General features: G+C 45.6%; 1 protein-coding gene across 7 annotated transcripts in view; it reads right to left on the bottom strand.

Moving 5' to 3' along the window:
* Positions 1 to 17,182, bottom strand: part of TMEM63C (transmembrane protein 63C) — a 98,909-nt gene that overhangs the window by 69,263 nt on the left and 12,464 nt on the right. Inside the window, exon 2 of one of the 7 annotated variants that reach the window (XM_066627666.1) lies at positions 7,046 to 7,236. The exons of the other annotated variants lie outside the window; for them this stretch is intronic. The gene's annotated coding sequence lies outside the window, so the exon portion shown is untranslated. The remainder of the gene's footprint in view (positions 1 to 7,045; positions 7,237 to 17,182) is intronic. 7 annotated transcript variants of the gene reach the window in all.

Genomic DNA, 17,182 nt, shown 5'->3' with positions numbered 1-17,182 from the left:
TGCAAATTGAGAATCCTCTGCATTGTCTCTGATAATTTTGGGTACTGTGTGCAAAATGACAATAGCATCATTGGAGCAGTTTGCCAGTCTTGACACCTGGGAAACCTTTCTGCTCTCTGAAGGTGGCCCTGACCAAAGGTCAAAATGGCTTATCTGAAATAAAGTCATCTTAATCTACATGACTGAATAGTAAACAAAAGAATCAACAGAATGCAAAGACAAAAACAGTTTAGAAGGATGATGCGGACCTCAGGTTTGTGGGATAAGCCTGACTCTCTCATCCTTTCCCAATGGTACCTCCATGTTCAGAGGCAATATGAATACTAATTGCAAGGAGGTAACACTATTTTGTCAGAGTGCGCAGATTGGAGAGTGATGCCAGCTTTCCAGGTCACTGGTCTTCACAGTTGAAATAAGATGCAGACACAGTAGCTCCTATTAACAAGTCTATTTACACATATATATACCCACAGCAGCAAAAAGTTCATAGCAATCTCTTGGTTCAGTCCAAAATGTTACAGATGGAATGGAGGAAGAAAACAGGCCCAGAAGCCAGCTCCCGGTCCTCCACCTTTATATTTCCTTTAGCCAATCAGATCTTTACAGTACAGCAACCCAATGTGTCAGCTTTAGGTGACTCAGCATGACTTTGCACTTTTTGCTTAATTACAGGCACCTGGTCAGGTTGACCTGTAGTGCACTTTGTCCTGTTCTGTTCAGGCTTGTAAATTTATATCCTGACATATTTGTCAATATGCAGAGGCAGCTCAGCCATGAGGCCAGCTAAGTCCCTTGCTTCAGGTGGTGGGCTGGGGGAGGTGGCAATCTGGCAGGGAAAGCACCATCCCTACCTGCAAGCTTCCCTGGTGTACCAGCCAGTTCTAACTGACTGCCCCATCCTCTTCTCACACTCTGTCCTCCTAGCATGTGAGAGGATGATGGGGGGGGGTGCGCTAGTGCTCCTCAACCTCTGTTGCTGTTGTTCTCTTTTGCTGAGCATTCTCAGCAGAGTCCTCCTGAAAAGAGTCAGAGCTACTTGCTCCTTCCTTCCTTCCTTCCTTCCAGTAAAATGGCACGGGAGAGCCATTTGCTGCTTACAAAAAGCAGCAGTGGAGAAGAACAGTGAAACACACAGTGGGGGTGTGTAAGGTGCATCCCGTCAGAGAATTGGTGCCAAAGTGAATCTTGGTGGATTGGCACTGTCTCAGCTTGCAAACCAGCTTGATTTGCCTCTACTGTATATATTGCTTCTGGGCTTCCCAGAGACATCTGTCTAGCCCCTATGGGACACAGAACAAAGTAGACCGTGGAACTGATCCAGCCATTCTCTTAAGAGACATCTTGAAGATTTCTCTACATAAGAACAGCCCTGCTGGATCAGGCCATAGGCCCAACTAGTCCAGCTTCCTGTATCTCACAGCAGCCCACCAAATGCCCAGGGAGCACACCAGATAACAAGAGACCTGCACCCTGGTGCCCTCCCTTGCATCTGGCATTCTGACATAACCCATTTCTAAAATCAGGAGGTTGCACATACACATCATGGCTTGTAAACCGTAATGCATTTTTCCTCCAGGAATTGGTCCAATCCCCTTTTAAAGGTGTCTAGGTGAGAGTCTTGGTCCAAGAGGCTTCGCAACAGAAGAGTATCTTAATAGGAGAACCTTTAGCAGTGACTGAATACATTCCCAGGAGGGGATTCAGCAGTGGCACAACCCAGAATGCTGTCCCAGGTCCACTGCCTCTGCACAGTTTTTTTTTAAAAAAACAACAGCTTGCTGCACTCCTCACATGTTTTCTTCAATGGCAAGACTTCTGGTTTGATTTACAAGCATCTTGCAAACAAAGGAGCTCCTTCATTCACACTGCACCTGGAGAAAGTTAAGGAGGCTGGTGATCCACTTTCTGCTCACTTTTAGCAGGTGGAAAGCAGATCAGTGCAGGCTGCCTCCATGTGGTGGTGGAGGGAGGTGGTGGCAGACTCGAGGTGCATGGCACCCTGAATCCAAAATCTGCCACTGATGCTAACCACATCACACCACAGAATGGATGGGCCAACTCTAGGGAGGCCATCCCTGCATTCCCAGTGCAGCTCCTGCTCTTCTCAGTTCTTTCCGACATTCCTCCTTAGGAAGCTGTCTTATACTGAGTCAGATCATTGGTCCATCTAATTCAGTACTAACTACATAGATAGCAGCTTTCCAAGGTTTCAGACAGGAAGTTTTCCTGGCCCGGGGGCCTGATGCGGCCCGTGGAAGCTTTTTATATGGCCCTCAGGCTTTCTGCTGCCGAGTAGTGCTGAGGTGTTACTGCTGAAAAGGCAGCTCACATGAAAATTGGGCTCTCCCCTATCTTGAAATATGATCAAGACTCGTATATTTTCTCTTTTGTTATTTGCAGAAGAAAACACAGGTCATGGTTCAGGATGTGGACTCACCTCCCTGCATTACAATCTCTGAGCATGAACTGGAGGTTGTCCATGACTTTGTGTACCTTGGCTCAACGATCTCTGACACTCTTTCTCTCGATACCGGGCTAAACAAATGCATCGGTAAAGCAGCTACCACGTTTTCCAGACTCACAAAGAGAGTCTGGTCCAACAAGAAGCTGATGGAACATACCAAGATCCAGGTCTACAGAGCTTGCGTCCCAAGTACACTTCTGTACTGCAGCGAGTCATGGACTCTTCGCTCACAACAGGAGAGGAAACTGAACGCTTTCCACATGCGCTGCCTCTGATGCATGCTCGGCATCACCTGGCAGGACAAAGTTCCAAACAACACAGTCCTGGAACAAGCTGGAATCCCTAGCATGCATGCATTGCTGAAACAGAGACGACTGCGTTGGCTCGGTCATGTCGTGAGAATGGATGATGGCCGGATCCCAAAGGATCTCCTCTATGGTGAACTCGTGCAAGGAAAGCGCCCTACAGGTAGACCACAGCTGCGATACAAGGACATCTGCAAGAGGGATCTGAAGGCCTTAGGAGTGGACCTCAACAGGTGGGAAACCCTGGCCTCTGAGCAGCCCGCTTGGAGGCAGGCTGTGCAGCATGGCCTTTCCCAGTTTGAAGAGACACTTGGCCAACAGACTGAGGCAAAGAGGCAAAGAAGGAAGGCCCATAGCCAGGGAGACAGACCAGGGACAGACTGCACTTGCTCCTGGTGTGGAAGGGACTGTCACTCCCGAATTGGCCTTTTCAGCCACACTAGATGCTGTTCCAGAACCACCTTTCAGAGCGCGATACCATAGTCTTTCAAGACTGAAGGTTGCCAACAGTTATTTGCAGCTAATGAGTTCTTAAGTAAGAAAAAAGTGTTTATTTTTGGTTGACCTGTTTAATGACATCACTTCTTGCCTAATGACATCACTCCTGGCCCTCAGCAGGCATCATAAATGCTATGGGGCCTTCCGTATGGAATGAGTTTAACACCCCTGCACTAGGAGATGTCAGGGGCTGACCTTGGGACCTTCTGCATCCAAAGCAGGTGCTCTGCCATTTAGCTACAGCCTTTCACCTTAGAGTTACACCAAACACCCATCAAGCAAGCCAATGCTGATAAAGCTGGGATGAGCGCTTGCATTCAGGCCATAGAACATAAGTGCCTCCACATGTGAGGCTGTGTGGGAGCCCGGAGATCAAAAGGGTGCCTCACTTTTGTTCATGGGTTCATATTTAGGCTTTGAAAAGTTTAAGTGGAGCAGTCAAGGAAACAAAGTGCAGTTCAGCAGGCTATACATTTCTCTTAGAATAATTAGCAGTCAATTAGTCCTAATTGTTTATGTGGGATGCAAGCAAGCTCAGCGGCTGTACTTAGCTTCCATACAATGGCAATAAACAACACAAACTCCTCCTGCTCAAACTGCAGCTGCCCATTTTCATTTAATTAAAGCACCATTATTGGAGGCTCATTTGGGGGCAATCATTTGGTTGGTGGGCTGGAAGGAACATTTAAACATTTTCCAGCCCATTGCTTGAAAGGAAAAAGCTAAGATATAAATTTTTCAGCTATTTTAAAATGTTTTCACAATGAGAAGCCCTAAATTTCCCCTGGTAGTTTTTTTCCCCGTGTCAGGCTAGTATTTTCATCTTTCAGCTTAATCGAGTCACTTTCTCTCCCTCCGCCCCCTGGACATATAAAGGGCTGCTGGTAGGGAGGCATAAACAACAAGGAAAGTTCATCACCTACACTGCCAACTTGAAAGCACCCAGAGGCATTTATCTGACTGTCCAACACAAGGGACATAATTCTGGTCCACATGGACTTCTGGTCTTATCTAGCAAATTTATTCACTACATTTATATCCTGCCTTTATTCCATCATGAAGTTCAAGACAATTAGCACCGAGTTCCAAGGCAGACATTCATCCAGGCACTGACTAGTCCTAGGCCTGCTTAGCTTCAGCAAGGTGGTTGCATCCTGCGTCCTGGACTATACTCCAAGACCCTAAGAGATCCTAAGAGGGGTATCTGGTGCACTCCCCAGCCCCAATAGAGAGACATTGCAGAGGATCAACAAGGACAGCAACGAATGGCTTCCTACTGTGTGGACAAATTCCTTGACCCAAGGACCTTCTGCACAGCTGTGGCGTGTGTGTGTGGGGGTGGGTGGGTGGAGGATATCACAGCCCTGCAGCAGTGTTTTTCATACACAGAATGCCCAACCTGTTCATGGGAAATGGTTTGAATGTACTGCACAGATTGCTGCTTGCTAGATCAGGGCCATTATCTAGTACCTTAATAGCCACTTGGAGCACACTACTACAATCCTTTAAAATACTCCCTGTAGATCTGCTTGAAAAAATCTGTTCTTTAGAGCCTAAAATTTAGATTAAACACTCCCATGCCCTCTCTTCTTTCACAGGCAAGATTGAAATTCTTCAGGGAGAGAATATACATGGAATTCCTCAGAGAATTTGGAGTCTGACAGAACCTGGTTAGCAATTGATATGTGAGATTCCCAGCTTTCATTTAAAACGTGTATAATCTTTGTGACTCTGAAGAAACATCTGAGAATGTACAGGAAGAGTCTGCGAAAGGCTCCAGGCTCAAGGGGTGCAGCTTCTGTGCCTTATAAAACTACATGACTATGGCTGCAATTCTATACACACTTTCTTGGAAGTAAGAAATACCTGCCTAAGATTCTGGAGAGTCACTGTGAGTTAGTATAGACCAGTGTTCGCCAAAGTATGGCCCATGGGCCATAGCTGCATCTAATGCAACACTGAAGCTCTCTCCCCCTTACTGTTCTGATGTGCTGCTCACAAGAAGCCTATTTGATTGCTGCAGCGCAATGCTCTAGACCAAGGGTGTCCAAACATTTTGGCAGGAGGGCCACATCATCTCTCTGACACTCCATCGGGGGCCAGGAAAAAAAGAATTAATTTACAATTTAAAATTTGAATAAATTTACATAGATGAATATATTAGATGGAACTTATATGAATGAAAGAAGGTGTTGTAGTACCTCAAGGCCTATAAAAGGCCTTGCACAAAGCAAGGCCAGCCTTTCCTTCGTTGCCAGTGCTGCATCACAGACGTGAAACAGCAAGTAGTGGAGGGAGCCCTTGTCCCATAGCTCAGGTGAGAAGTCAAACAGTCGTCCTCTTGCTGACAGCAGTTGCATCGGGCCAGCATGGGCTCCAACAAATCTCTGGAAGGCCAGAGCATTTTAGTGGATGTCCCCTGGTTCTCGTTTTGTGCGAGAGGGAAAAGAGCATTCCACTATCCACCCCCTGCCTAATTTTGTACATCTCAATCATGTCCACCCTTCAGGTGCCTTTTTTCTAGACTGAAGTAACTTTTTTCTAGACTCATCCATTAACATATAGTCCTTTCTCCCATCACTTTCCCTTATTTAGCTTATTGCTGCCACTCTGTCGTCACCCCCCACCCCCCAAAAAACCCCACAAAAACAAATTCCAAATTCTACAGAAACTCCCATATCACAGTCCAAGACAGCAGGGAAACGAAGAACATGCCCCTAAATAAACACATTTGTATACTGTATCATTTGACAGATTGATTCCAAGCACAACATCCGATGGGGTGCGATGCAGAATTTTCTCAGCTGCCTCCAGCGCAAAAGAATCTGAGTGCATGCACAAGTCTTTGCTTCACCATTAGCAACACACAATTTACAAGTTATCTTAACTTGGTCTAATGTCAAAGAACTAAACAGCAATGCCCACATTTTAAACAATATGGCATTTGTTTATTTGGGCTTTGCTTTGCGTAATCAATGTAATTACTCTTGGCACAGAATGTGAGAGGCTATTTTCAAAGTCAAGCATTTCCGGTATTCACTCTCTGTTATTTCAGGGATTCTGAAGTAGAATCCACTGGCAGGTCAGAGAAGGAAGATTAGTGGGTTTGCCAACTTCTCAAACTGGATTTTGAGGACAAATCAGCATGTAACTGAACAGGGAAAGGCTTCAAGATCAGAAACAGTGATTCCACTCACAGGTTTCCCTGTTAAATGCTCCAGCTCACTTTGGGGCCAGCAGTGCTGGAGACATGTGCCATCTACCTCATTGGTCAGCACTGCATAATGTGCAACACAATATCTTTGTAGTACATCCTATATACCAACTTGATCTCAGACTTGTAACGTGCTGACCCCCAACTCTCGCACTGGCAGAAGGGCAATGCATACAAGCCTCTGAATGTGAAAGGGTGTCAGATGCTCTCCTGTCAAAGATTGGCACCGCCTCTTCCTGCAGCTGAAAGGCACATCAACATCCTTGTTCGGCTGTGAATATTTCACATAGTTCAATCTAGAGTCCAGATGTGAAACTACAGGAGGAACTCCCTAACTGGGCCTTAAAAGCCTGCTAGACACTCAGAATGAGTGCCCTCAATATCTGATAATTGGGCTCTCCCAGAAAAAGACCTCTATCACAGTCCTTTTGCTGCAAGTAAATAAGAAAAACAGGATAGGCTGATTACAGTCTTGTTTTAGGAAATCCTGATGCAAATTAAGATTCCTGGAGACCTGTCCTAAATCAACACTCACTTCCTGAAAGAAAAGTCATAGCGACATACCTGATTACAACAGCCGAATGATCCCAAACACAGGAAAAGTGAGGTTACAGGAAGAATTTTTTTTTACAAAATACTTGCATCTCAGTTAGCGAAAGGCTTTTAGAATCCCGCTCTGTCTCTGAGTCCTGAGCAAATTCTCAGAATTCGAGCCTGGCTTCTTGCGGTGCAGCAGCAGCTGTGCCCTGGGGCCTCTGGAGACATGAGAGGGAAGATGCTGTCAGTACATCTGAGGCCGGTACGGTACACACGCAGCTTATGATGCATGAAGAATTGGCATCCTTCCCTTTCCCTTGCCTTTCTGGATGCTAGGAGCAACCCTGCATTGGCTGGCAGAAAAAGAGTGTGATGGGTCAGCTGTCTGAAGAGGTCTTTTCCAGCTCTCATCACCACACATGACCCTGTTTGAGGAAGCGGAGGCCCCAGAGAGACCCCTAAAGAATGATCAGCATCCTCTTGAGCTGGTCTTTTTCCCCTAGGAAGCACCAGCAATTTTCTCTGAGAAATGCCCCTATTTATACCATCCTCTGCTAGAACACAGCTCCCAGCATTTAACTACAGCCAGAATATGTGTGGGAGGAACCTTGAACACAAGTGCACACACCACACACGGTTTCCCCACCCCCACCTCCCTGTCACTGCAGTAGTCCATCAATTTCACCTGATTCAGTGCTCGTCTTTCATTATTGTGTCGTGGAAAGGCTGTTGGCCACAGCTAGGTCACAGTTTCCAAGCCAGTGGGAAGTGAGGAACAGAATGGGTCTCATATGCCACCTGGCCCCTCTATACCATCCCCCCCCCACTCCTGGATAATCAAGTGTCACAACCAGAGATTCATCACAAGTCTGAAAAGCTGGAAGGGATTTATCCTGCTGTGCAGTCTATTCAGTCTTGAAAGAAAAGGTCTGCAAATTATTTCACTTTTCACTGTCACAAACAGGATAGGGGAAAGAGACAGGAACCCGAGTTCAGGCTTAGTAGTGTTTGCCACAAACACATCTCATTGCTTTAAAACTGAGCTGAGAATAACTGTGTGACAAATTTAATTGGCGGCCAATTACAGCACGTCTCCCTTCCCCCCCTCCTCTGACGCATCCAAAAGGACCGATCACCCTATCAAGATTCAGATGCTATTTGTTTCCTTGCAATAACCACCCCTGTCTGCCCAGATAAGGATGTTTCAGCTTCAGCTTTGTTTATGATCTTGGGTCATTTACTGGTCGCTGTATTTCTCTTGGGACCTGGGAACTGCACCCATCGGGAAGAACCACCCAGCTATGCAGTTACATCCCTTAGCAGGAGCGAGAATCAAGAATCCCTCATCTCAGCTACTCAAAAGGAGTCAAAATGCTTCAGCATCTTTTATGAAGCAAATGCTCAACATGCAGCTTTGCAAGTCACAAATTAAAGGACCAATCCCCACTTTACACTGGCAAACGTGAATGAACAAGGCAAATATGCCTGCCACCATAAGTGTGCATTGGTCTCCGGAACAGACTGCTTATCCAAAGGCACAACTGATCAGAACCAAAGAGGAGGGAATATTAACACTGTGACACTTCTTGAGGAGGAGAAGTGAAGACGTTTAAAAACTAAACCATATTTGATGTGGGAGAAACTACAAGCTTTTGAGTTCCTACATGAGGCTAAATGACTGGGAAACTGAGAAGAATATCACCCTAGCAGTTCCATGTTCTCTTTCTTTCCTATCTGGTATTTTTAGACTTGGCAACTCCTTTTCCCCCCAGAATCTATATGCAGGAAGTGCAAGCAAGAAGCAGGAAAAAGGTAAGAGCAGTCAAGGGCATGAGAGTGAGAAGGCACCAGTACAGAAACAATGGGGGGGGGGGAGCCTCTTGGGTGCATTAGAAATATGCAATTGTCATTTTGTCGCATAGAATACAGATTGTACCCCAAGAATAACCATTTCTCAGGGCCTGAGACCAATTTAAAACACAGGTCCTTGTCCCTCCTTTCTGTCACATGAACAAACTTGTCCGTCTTGAACAATAAAAAGAATTGCTTAATGTCCTTTAGCTTCTTTTAGTTCCCTTTGTTAAGCTCGTGAGGCTCCTGGAGCCCGATTTGCATGCCCAAAACATAGTAGTATGGCATGTGTGTATATTAATAAAGTATGCGACACTTTTTAGATACTAAATCCTCGTCCTAGGGATCTAGTTTGTCTGTACACTTTGAAGCCTGGAGACCTAGCTTGCTTACATACAGTTCAATACCTGCAAATCCCATCAGCAACACTATCTCGCACTGCAATTTCATACCCTTGATGTTGATGGTGCCTGTTACTACATGCTGCTGTCAGATTCTGTTGGCTCCTCCTAGTTTTGCAAAAGGAATAGCAGGAACCAGGGGTAGCATGAGGGTTTGGCCAAGTTGGTTACTGGCTAAAGGCTCACCCAGCTGGGATGATTCCCAGAGTACTAGTGGGAGCAGTAGTACAAAAGGCACCACCAAGAGGCTATGTGAGGGTGCCAAGGAGGCCCGAATGCAGGGCATTGCTCAAGTACCCCCACCAACCTGGTGCCAACACTAGCAGGAGGTCTAAAACTTCAGTTCTTGAAAGAGCATAGCACACAGGAAGATCCTTTCATTTCTCAGAAGACAAGCCCTTCTCTTTTTCTCCCTCTGTGTTCTAGAAAAAGTTCCACAGTTATTCTGCTTTGCTTCTGATGGCTTCAGTAAATCTCACAAGACCCGGACATCCCACATAGACACTATATGTAGTGTTTCTATATGTAGATATGTATATGTATCTACATGCGGCTAAAGTCTCACAAGAGCAGTCATTGCAATGGGCCTAATAAGTGAAGGCGCCTGACTCTTGCTCCCTAGAAACTTGACCGTTTTGCATTTTTGCTGTGCGCACATCATGCCTCAACAGCAACACATAGTACTTCTACTGCATAATACATCTGCAAAGCACTGAGCAAACATTAACTAATTAGATGGCAAGCTCCCCAAGGCAGAGATTTGCTCCTCACTTGGCACTGCTCTACCTATGACTTTGCAACTGATCCTCAACAACTGCAGAAATCCCTTTTTTTTCCTGCAGCATTGCAACTGTTATCCAATATTTGGGCCTCTCCAAAAACAACTCTCCAGACAGTGGGATTGATTTCTTCAAGCCATATAGCCTGTGGTCCAAGTCTCTGTGTTTTTACTGCCTTCCACAGTACTTCCACAGTAGGAAGAATTCTTGATTCTTGATTTCTTCAAACCGTATAGCCTGTGGTCCAAGTCTCTGTGTTTTTACTGCCTTCCACAGTACTTCCACAGGAGGCCACAGTACTTCCCAGCTGGTAAGGATGCTGTTGCAAAAACCAAGAATGATCCTTTCCCATCAGTTATTTATATATCTTAAAAATTTATACCCTGCCCTACGTCCAAAGCTTCAGAGCAGCTCACAAATTAAAACGATACAACAGACCAATGCAATAGCAAACTGTACACACTGTGTCATCAAAGCAGAAGGACTAGCAAAAACAAAATCACTAATCAGATAGCCAGGGAGCAACTGATCAGCCACGTAAAAGTACATCAAAAGCCTCCTAGAAAAAAAGCAGGTCTTCAGATTATCGCGAAACACTGAAAACGAGGGTGTCGAAGCTTTCCAGTTTTGTAGGGCTTTACAGATCAGAACTAGCACTTGAATTGTGCCCAGAAACATACTGGTAACCAATGCAGTGGTGTTATATGATTATGGCAGCCAACTGGCACCCAGCAGCACCTGAGTAGCTACATTTTCCACCAGATGAAGCTTCCAAAGGATCTCCATGAGCAGCCCCATATAGAACGTACTGCAGTAACCCAAATGTGAGGTAACTAAGGCATGGCTGACCATGGTGAGGTCTGACTGCAACTGAACTAATGAAGCTGGCACATCAGTCAAAGCTAGGCAAAAGCAGCACCGTGGGCCAGAGCTGATACTTGAATATTGAGGAGTCAGGCCAGGTGCAGAAGTACTCCCAAGCTGCATACCTGATCCTTCAGGGGGAGTGCTACCCCATCCAGAACAGATCAACACTTCACTGTTGTCCCAGGATAACCTCTGCCTGGTGTAGATTTTATTTCAGATTGTTAGCCTTAATTCAGATTTGCACAGACCCAGACCCCAATGGGGAGAACCTCCACTGCATCTCTAATTGGTAATGGGTTATGTGGGTTTTATCGGTAAACTGATAACACCCCATGCCAACCCTCTGTATGAGCCCCCTTCCCCCATAGTTCCATATAGATATCAGAAAACATGGGGGATAGAACCTTGCTGGATGACAAAGGTAATGGCTATGGCACTATGCAAGAGTTGCTCAGCACCACCTTCTGAAATGAACTCTCCAAAAAAGACCACTGCAAAACCATGCCCTCTAGGGACAGCCAGTTAGTTAAGAGGGACATCATTTCCAATGGTCCTGAAAGCTACAGAGAGGCCCAGCAGAACATAAGAAGAACCCCGCTGGATCAGGCCAAAGGCCCATCTAGCCCAGCTTCCTGTATCTCACAGTGGCTCACCAAATGCTTCAGGGAGCACACAAGACAACAAGACACAACCTATGATAAGACAGAACCAGAAGGCAGAACAGGTGCTCTACCACTGAGCTAAAGAACCTCTCTGCCATCCTTGCCACAGGATGTGGTGATGGCATCTGGCATAGATGTCTTTAAAAGGGGACTGGGCAGATTTCTGGAGGAAAAGTCCATCACAGGTTACAAGCCATGATGTGTATGTGTAACCTCCTGATTTTAGAAGTGGGTTACCTCAGAATGCCAGATGCAAGGGATGGCCCCGGGATGCAGGTCTCTTGTCGTCTTGTGTGCTCCCTGAGGCATTTGATGGCCACTGTGAGATACAGGAAGCTGGACTAGATGGGCTGTTAGCCTGATCCAGTGGAGCTGTTCTTACAGTGTAAGAAGCTCAAGGTGGGCAGACAAGTGGGCTTTTCAAAGTGTGTGAAAACCACATGCTGGACCTGAGACTCCTATCACCACTGGAGCTCTGTTGCAGGTCTCACAGACAGCCAGCTGTCGGCCTATGAAACCCCAGGGAAGAGGCATTACGACACACAGTTTGGGAACACCTGATGTATATCCGGTCATTTTAAACCTTTTTCCATCTCATGGCACAGTGACAAAGTACTACAATTGTGAAGGCACACCATCAGTTTTTTGACAACTGACAAGGCACACTGTGCTGCTGCTGGAGGGCTCACATCCCCCAATGGCCCTACTAATAAATGTCCCTTCCCCTAACTATCACGGCACACCTGCAGAGCAATTGCAGCACACTGTCATGCCGAGGCACATTGGTTGAAAACCAACTAGTGACAAAGTGCTAGTGATCCACAAAGCCATATTGGTCTGTGAGTCATTGGCTGTCAGTCCATAGCGAATTTCCAGGAAAAAAGGAAGCAAAAAAATTGCCAGTTCGCTACATCAGATAGTTTGAGAAGCACTGATCTCAGCAACACATCCTGCTAATGGGAGGTCCTGTTCCATATCTATAAGGCACAGCTATGGCTCTTTATTTGATTGTTGCTTTAGCTTGAGGAAGTTCCCAAGGAGCTGAGATCTGTGCTAGAGGCCAGTATTGTGGAATAACTTGCAAATCATTAACAAAGTCTGTTTCTTCAAACAAATATCATAGTTCACTGGGAAAATAAGATAAGTAACAAATGGTCACTATGAGGTTCCATACAGTGTGCAATACAAGGACATCTGCAAGAAGGATCTGAAGGCCTTTGGAGTGGACCTCAACAGGTGGGAAACCCTGGCCTCTGAGCAGCCCGCTTGGAGGCAGGCTGTGCAGCATGGCCTTTCCCAGTTTGAAGAGACACTTGGCCAACAGTCTGAGGCAAAGAGGCAAAGAAGGAAGGCCCATAGCCAGGAAGACAGACCAGGGACAGACTGCACTTGCTCCTGGTGTGGCAGGGATTGTCACTCCCGAATTGGCCTTTTCAGCCACACTAGACGCTATGCCAGAACCACAATTCAGAGCGCGATACCATAGTCTTTCGAGACTGAAGGTTGCCAACAATGTTTTAGTGGCAGGACTCCAGCACTGATCCCATAATGCCAATGTGAGAATCCAACACAAAGCATATCTAGCCAGGGTGGGTTAACTAGTTGTATGGGGTCTACTTTTGTTTGTATATTGGAATCTATATGGTCTACTAGATGTCTTTAAATCTACAAAACAAGAGTCAATTCTCAATTACTCAGGCAACAGTTAAGGGCTTTGCAAATCTGTGCTGAGTGAATATAGGAGCATAAGGTATCTTGCTGGACCAGACCAATATGCAACATGCCCAGAGGCCAACATTTCTTTCACAAATCTCAGCAACGAGTTGGTATTAGATGCTCCATGAGAAACTGACCAATGTTTACCTTTGGCCTAGTCTGTAGAGCTCACCACTACTCACAACTCATTTAGCACACATAAAAGAACCCTTACCCCAGCCACTGGCTCCACATCCATTCACTGTTTCCCCTTAAAAAAAAAAAATTAAGGCCAATTGTGTTATGTGCTCTCACATAGCTACAGGAACTAGTCTGGAATGTGGGTGGGTGTGAACCTGTACAATCCTGGTTCCTTTGTGATGATCCTACTAATGTCTTCGTGTTCTTCTCTCTCACTTCCTTATTGCTCTGTTTCAGGTACATATTACACACTTAAAATATTTTTTAAAAAACCAAACACAAACAGCAAATTAGAACCAAGATCAGAAGGAGGGACAGAAACAAACAGGTATGTTACAAAGGACAACATAGCGCAGTCTGACCCTTTGCAACTAGAGTTGCTGGGATAGGGATTGCTTTAAAAAAAAAAGTTCAGGAGGATGAAGTCTCTGATAAAAGGGCAGGAAGGGCAATTCAGATCCCCCACATGTTGCTGAATGAAGCTATCACTGCTCTCCTGCGACCTTCTTCGTAGCAGCTGAGGAAGAGAAGCTCATTGTCTGGCTTTCTGCGTGGGTGGTAAATGTGTGGGCTGACTAACAAACGTCAAGCAGAATGTTTTGCCAGTCCCAACTCCCCTCTGAGCTAGGCTTTAGCCAGAGAATGAAAACAACTCTGTCCAGAGGCACTAAAGCCCAATCCTATCTCCCACCAGCCCAGATCATGCAGCTCCATTGTCAGAACATGTGCTGCACACTATGGGTAAGGGGGCACCAGACAGCCCAGGGGAGGTAAGTAAAAAATGTTTTTATTTACCTTTCCATAGGCTGCCTAGTCTCCACAGTGGATCTCCACAGACCTATGCCAGTTCTTTAACTGGCGTAAGTCTGAGGACACTCCTGGTGGTGGGTCCAGACCAGGAAGGGAGGATAGGTTCTCAATATGTGTGGCTGCCACTGACACCCTCCCCCTCTCATTCTGATCTGCCCCTTATTCTCCCCTGTTGCTAACCTATCTCCTCCAGCTGACGTTTGGTAGCCCACCACTGCTGGCGCAGGGCTTACTGGCACCTGTGCCATTGGTAGCAAGCCGCAGAATGACCAAGCAACTCTGATGCCAGTGGTCCTGGTTTTACATGAGATCCACCTACATAAGGCCAGCATAGGTGTGGGCCATAAATCAACCATGTGGGAAATTACTATCTGAAAGCATTAACATTACTTGTGAAAATTTGCCCACTTAGCAAAATATTTTGACTATCTCCCAAATAAAAGATTTTCATACAACTCTTCAATTGCTTCTGGGTGCTTAGGGCCATCCCAATGTTCACAGTTTGTTCCATATGAGGACAGACTTGGAAGAAGGTTACACTTGAATGAATGACTCCAGTTGATTTTTGCAAAAAATATTCAGACAGGATGCCCTTGCTCACAATTTTTCAGGCAAAAATTCAACAGAAGAAGTCTCCGTGCAATGTTTTTCATGTGCCTTTCTCCACAGGCATCCTTATTCTTCCTTCTTATTGTTGTGCATGCAGCTTTGTTGTTTCTTCTGCAAGGAGAAAATCAGTGCCCACTAAGATATATTAGGCACCATCAATTTCCCAGCAGTGTCCGCAGAAGCTGAAAGCAATAGCAAGGGCTGGATTTGAGGTTTTTAGTCTGAGAGCCGGGTTTAAAAAATGTTTATTAATGTATGATGCTCTCAGCAGATTGACAAAAGTAGCTGGAGAAGCTTAGATAGTTTCTGCCAAACCAGGCATGTTGCTGAAGAATATCTCTGAACCATTCTAGGTGGTTTCCTTCTACTATGAAAGTACTGTGCTTGTGTAATGGTTGTGCAGAATCCAGGCAACATTCTTGAAAATCAGCACATCTGTTGTAGAAGGAGCCAGGTCTCTTTGCTCCAGTTGGGTACAGGGAAGCTGCAATTTCCCAGCTATTGCTGGGTAAATGCAAATTCATCTAGTTCTAAACATATGAAGCTGCCTTTTTCAGAATTGGATCCTTGATCCAGTACTGTCTATGCTGACAAATGGCAGTTTTCCAGGTTTCTGTGGGTTTTCCCAGCCCTACCTGGAGACACCAGAGACTGAACATGAGCACATGCTCCATCTCTGAGCTATGGCCCCCACTTTCCCTTCCAGCAGGGAGAAGCATTCAGAGGATTCAAACTGGCAGCCTCCCAAGAAACATGCATCTCCTCCATTGGCAGGCTTCACCTGGCAAATAAGTATTTCCATTACAATTGTGAGTGTTGCATGGACAAGTTGCTTAAACGGTACAGGCACTTACTTACTACTTCCCAGTGACATCACTGCTGATCTCCGACTCCTCCCATGACTGCACCATTTTGAAATCTTTACATTGCTTTAAAAACATCTTGTGGGTCCTGTCCACTAGACACTTCACATTACCTGCTCTACTCTTCCACCTCATCTACCTTTTAAAAATAATTTAAGACCCCAAAGCATACTTCTTGATGCAGTCCCCTGTTGTTGTGTGGGATCTCACCAAATCCTCATTTTTGTTCTTTATTGGGTACAATCCAGTCCAAGTTACAAGTTCTTTTAATCTGAGAGAATTAACACCTCCCACTAAAATCAGTTGAAATTTAAAGTGTTTTAGTGCTGGCAGGATTGGGACCTTACTCCCCAGGCTGTGTGCACACTCTAGCCACGACCATGTGACATGCCATGGACAGTGAAGATGCAAGGAGAGGAGATTAGCTTGCCCTTACCCTGACCTATGCAATTTCAACAGACTTTGTACAAAAAGCCTTTATGCTCACAAGTGACGTTTGCAAGACTTAGAATGCTGGTTTTTGCAGAGCCTCCAATTGGGTTTACAAAACCAACATACATGTGTCCAGTTTTTAAACAAGCAAGGGTTATTCACATGGTCTATAGCAGGGGTGCCCAAACCCCGGCCCTGGGGCCACTTGCGGCCCTCGAGGCCTCTCAATGTGGCCCTCAGAGAGCTCCCAGTCTCCAATGAGCCTTTGGCCCTCTGGTGATTTGTTGGAGCCCACACTGGCCCGATGCAACTGCTCTCAGCGTGAGGGCAACTGTTTGACCTCTCATGTGAGCTGTGGAATGAGGGCTCCCTCCACTGCTTGCTGTTTCACATCTGTGATGCAGTAGTAGCAGAAAAGGAAAGGCCAGCCTTGCTTTGTGCAAGGCCTTTTATAGGCCTTGAGCTATTGCAAGACCTTCATTCATTCATATAAGTCCATCTTTAATATATTCATTTATGTAAACGTATGTAAATTTATTCAAATTTTAAATGTAAATTAATTCTTTTTTTCCCCCTGGCCCCCAACACAATATCAGAGAGACGATGCAGCCCTCCTACCAAAAACTTTGGACACCCCTGGTCTATTGAATACAGATAAGGAGGGTCAGGATTAAGTCAGCAGGTGCAAACCTACCCCCCAATCCCCATACAATCACTATATAAGTTGTGCTGCTTGAATAGGACTTCTGCCAGAGCTGAATCACACTTTCCTTACCAGTGGAAAACTGTTGTTAAGAACAAGTTTTCCTGAAAAACAAGGATCAGCTGAAAGTCACAGCACAATCAGTACAGCTATTTTCATCCACATCCACTGTGGGGTGAAAGAAGCTGCACTCCTTGCCACCATGGTACCTGAGCTCTTTCAGTGCTATTGTTTTTGCTAAATGATACTTTTGAGTGCTAAAGTATTCCGAAAGACCCTCTGATCTTTCTT

This window comes from Tiliqua scincoides, chromosome 1 (genome assembly GCF_035046505.1).
Source record: "Tiliqua scincoides isolate rTilSci1 chromosome 1, rTilSci1.hap2, whole genome shotgun sequence".
Taxonomy (NCBI): Eukaryota; Metazoa; Chordata; class Lepidosauria; order Squamata; family Scincidae; genus Tiliqua; species Tiliqua scincoides.
Note: the sequence above shows the minus strand (reverse complement) of the source record. Positions and strands in the feature narration are given on the sequence as shown.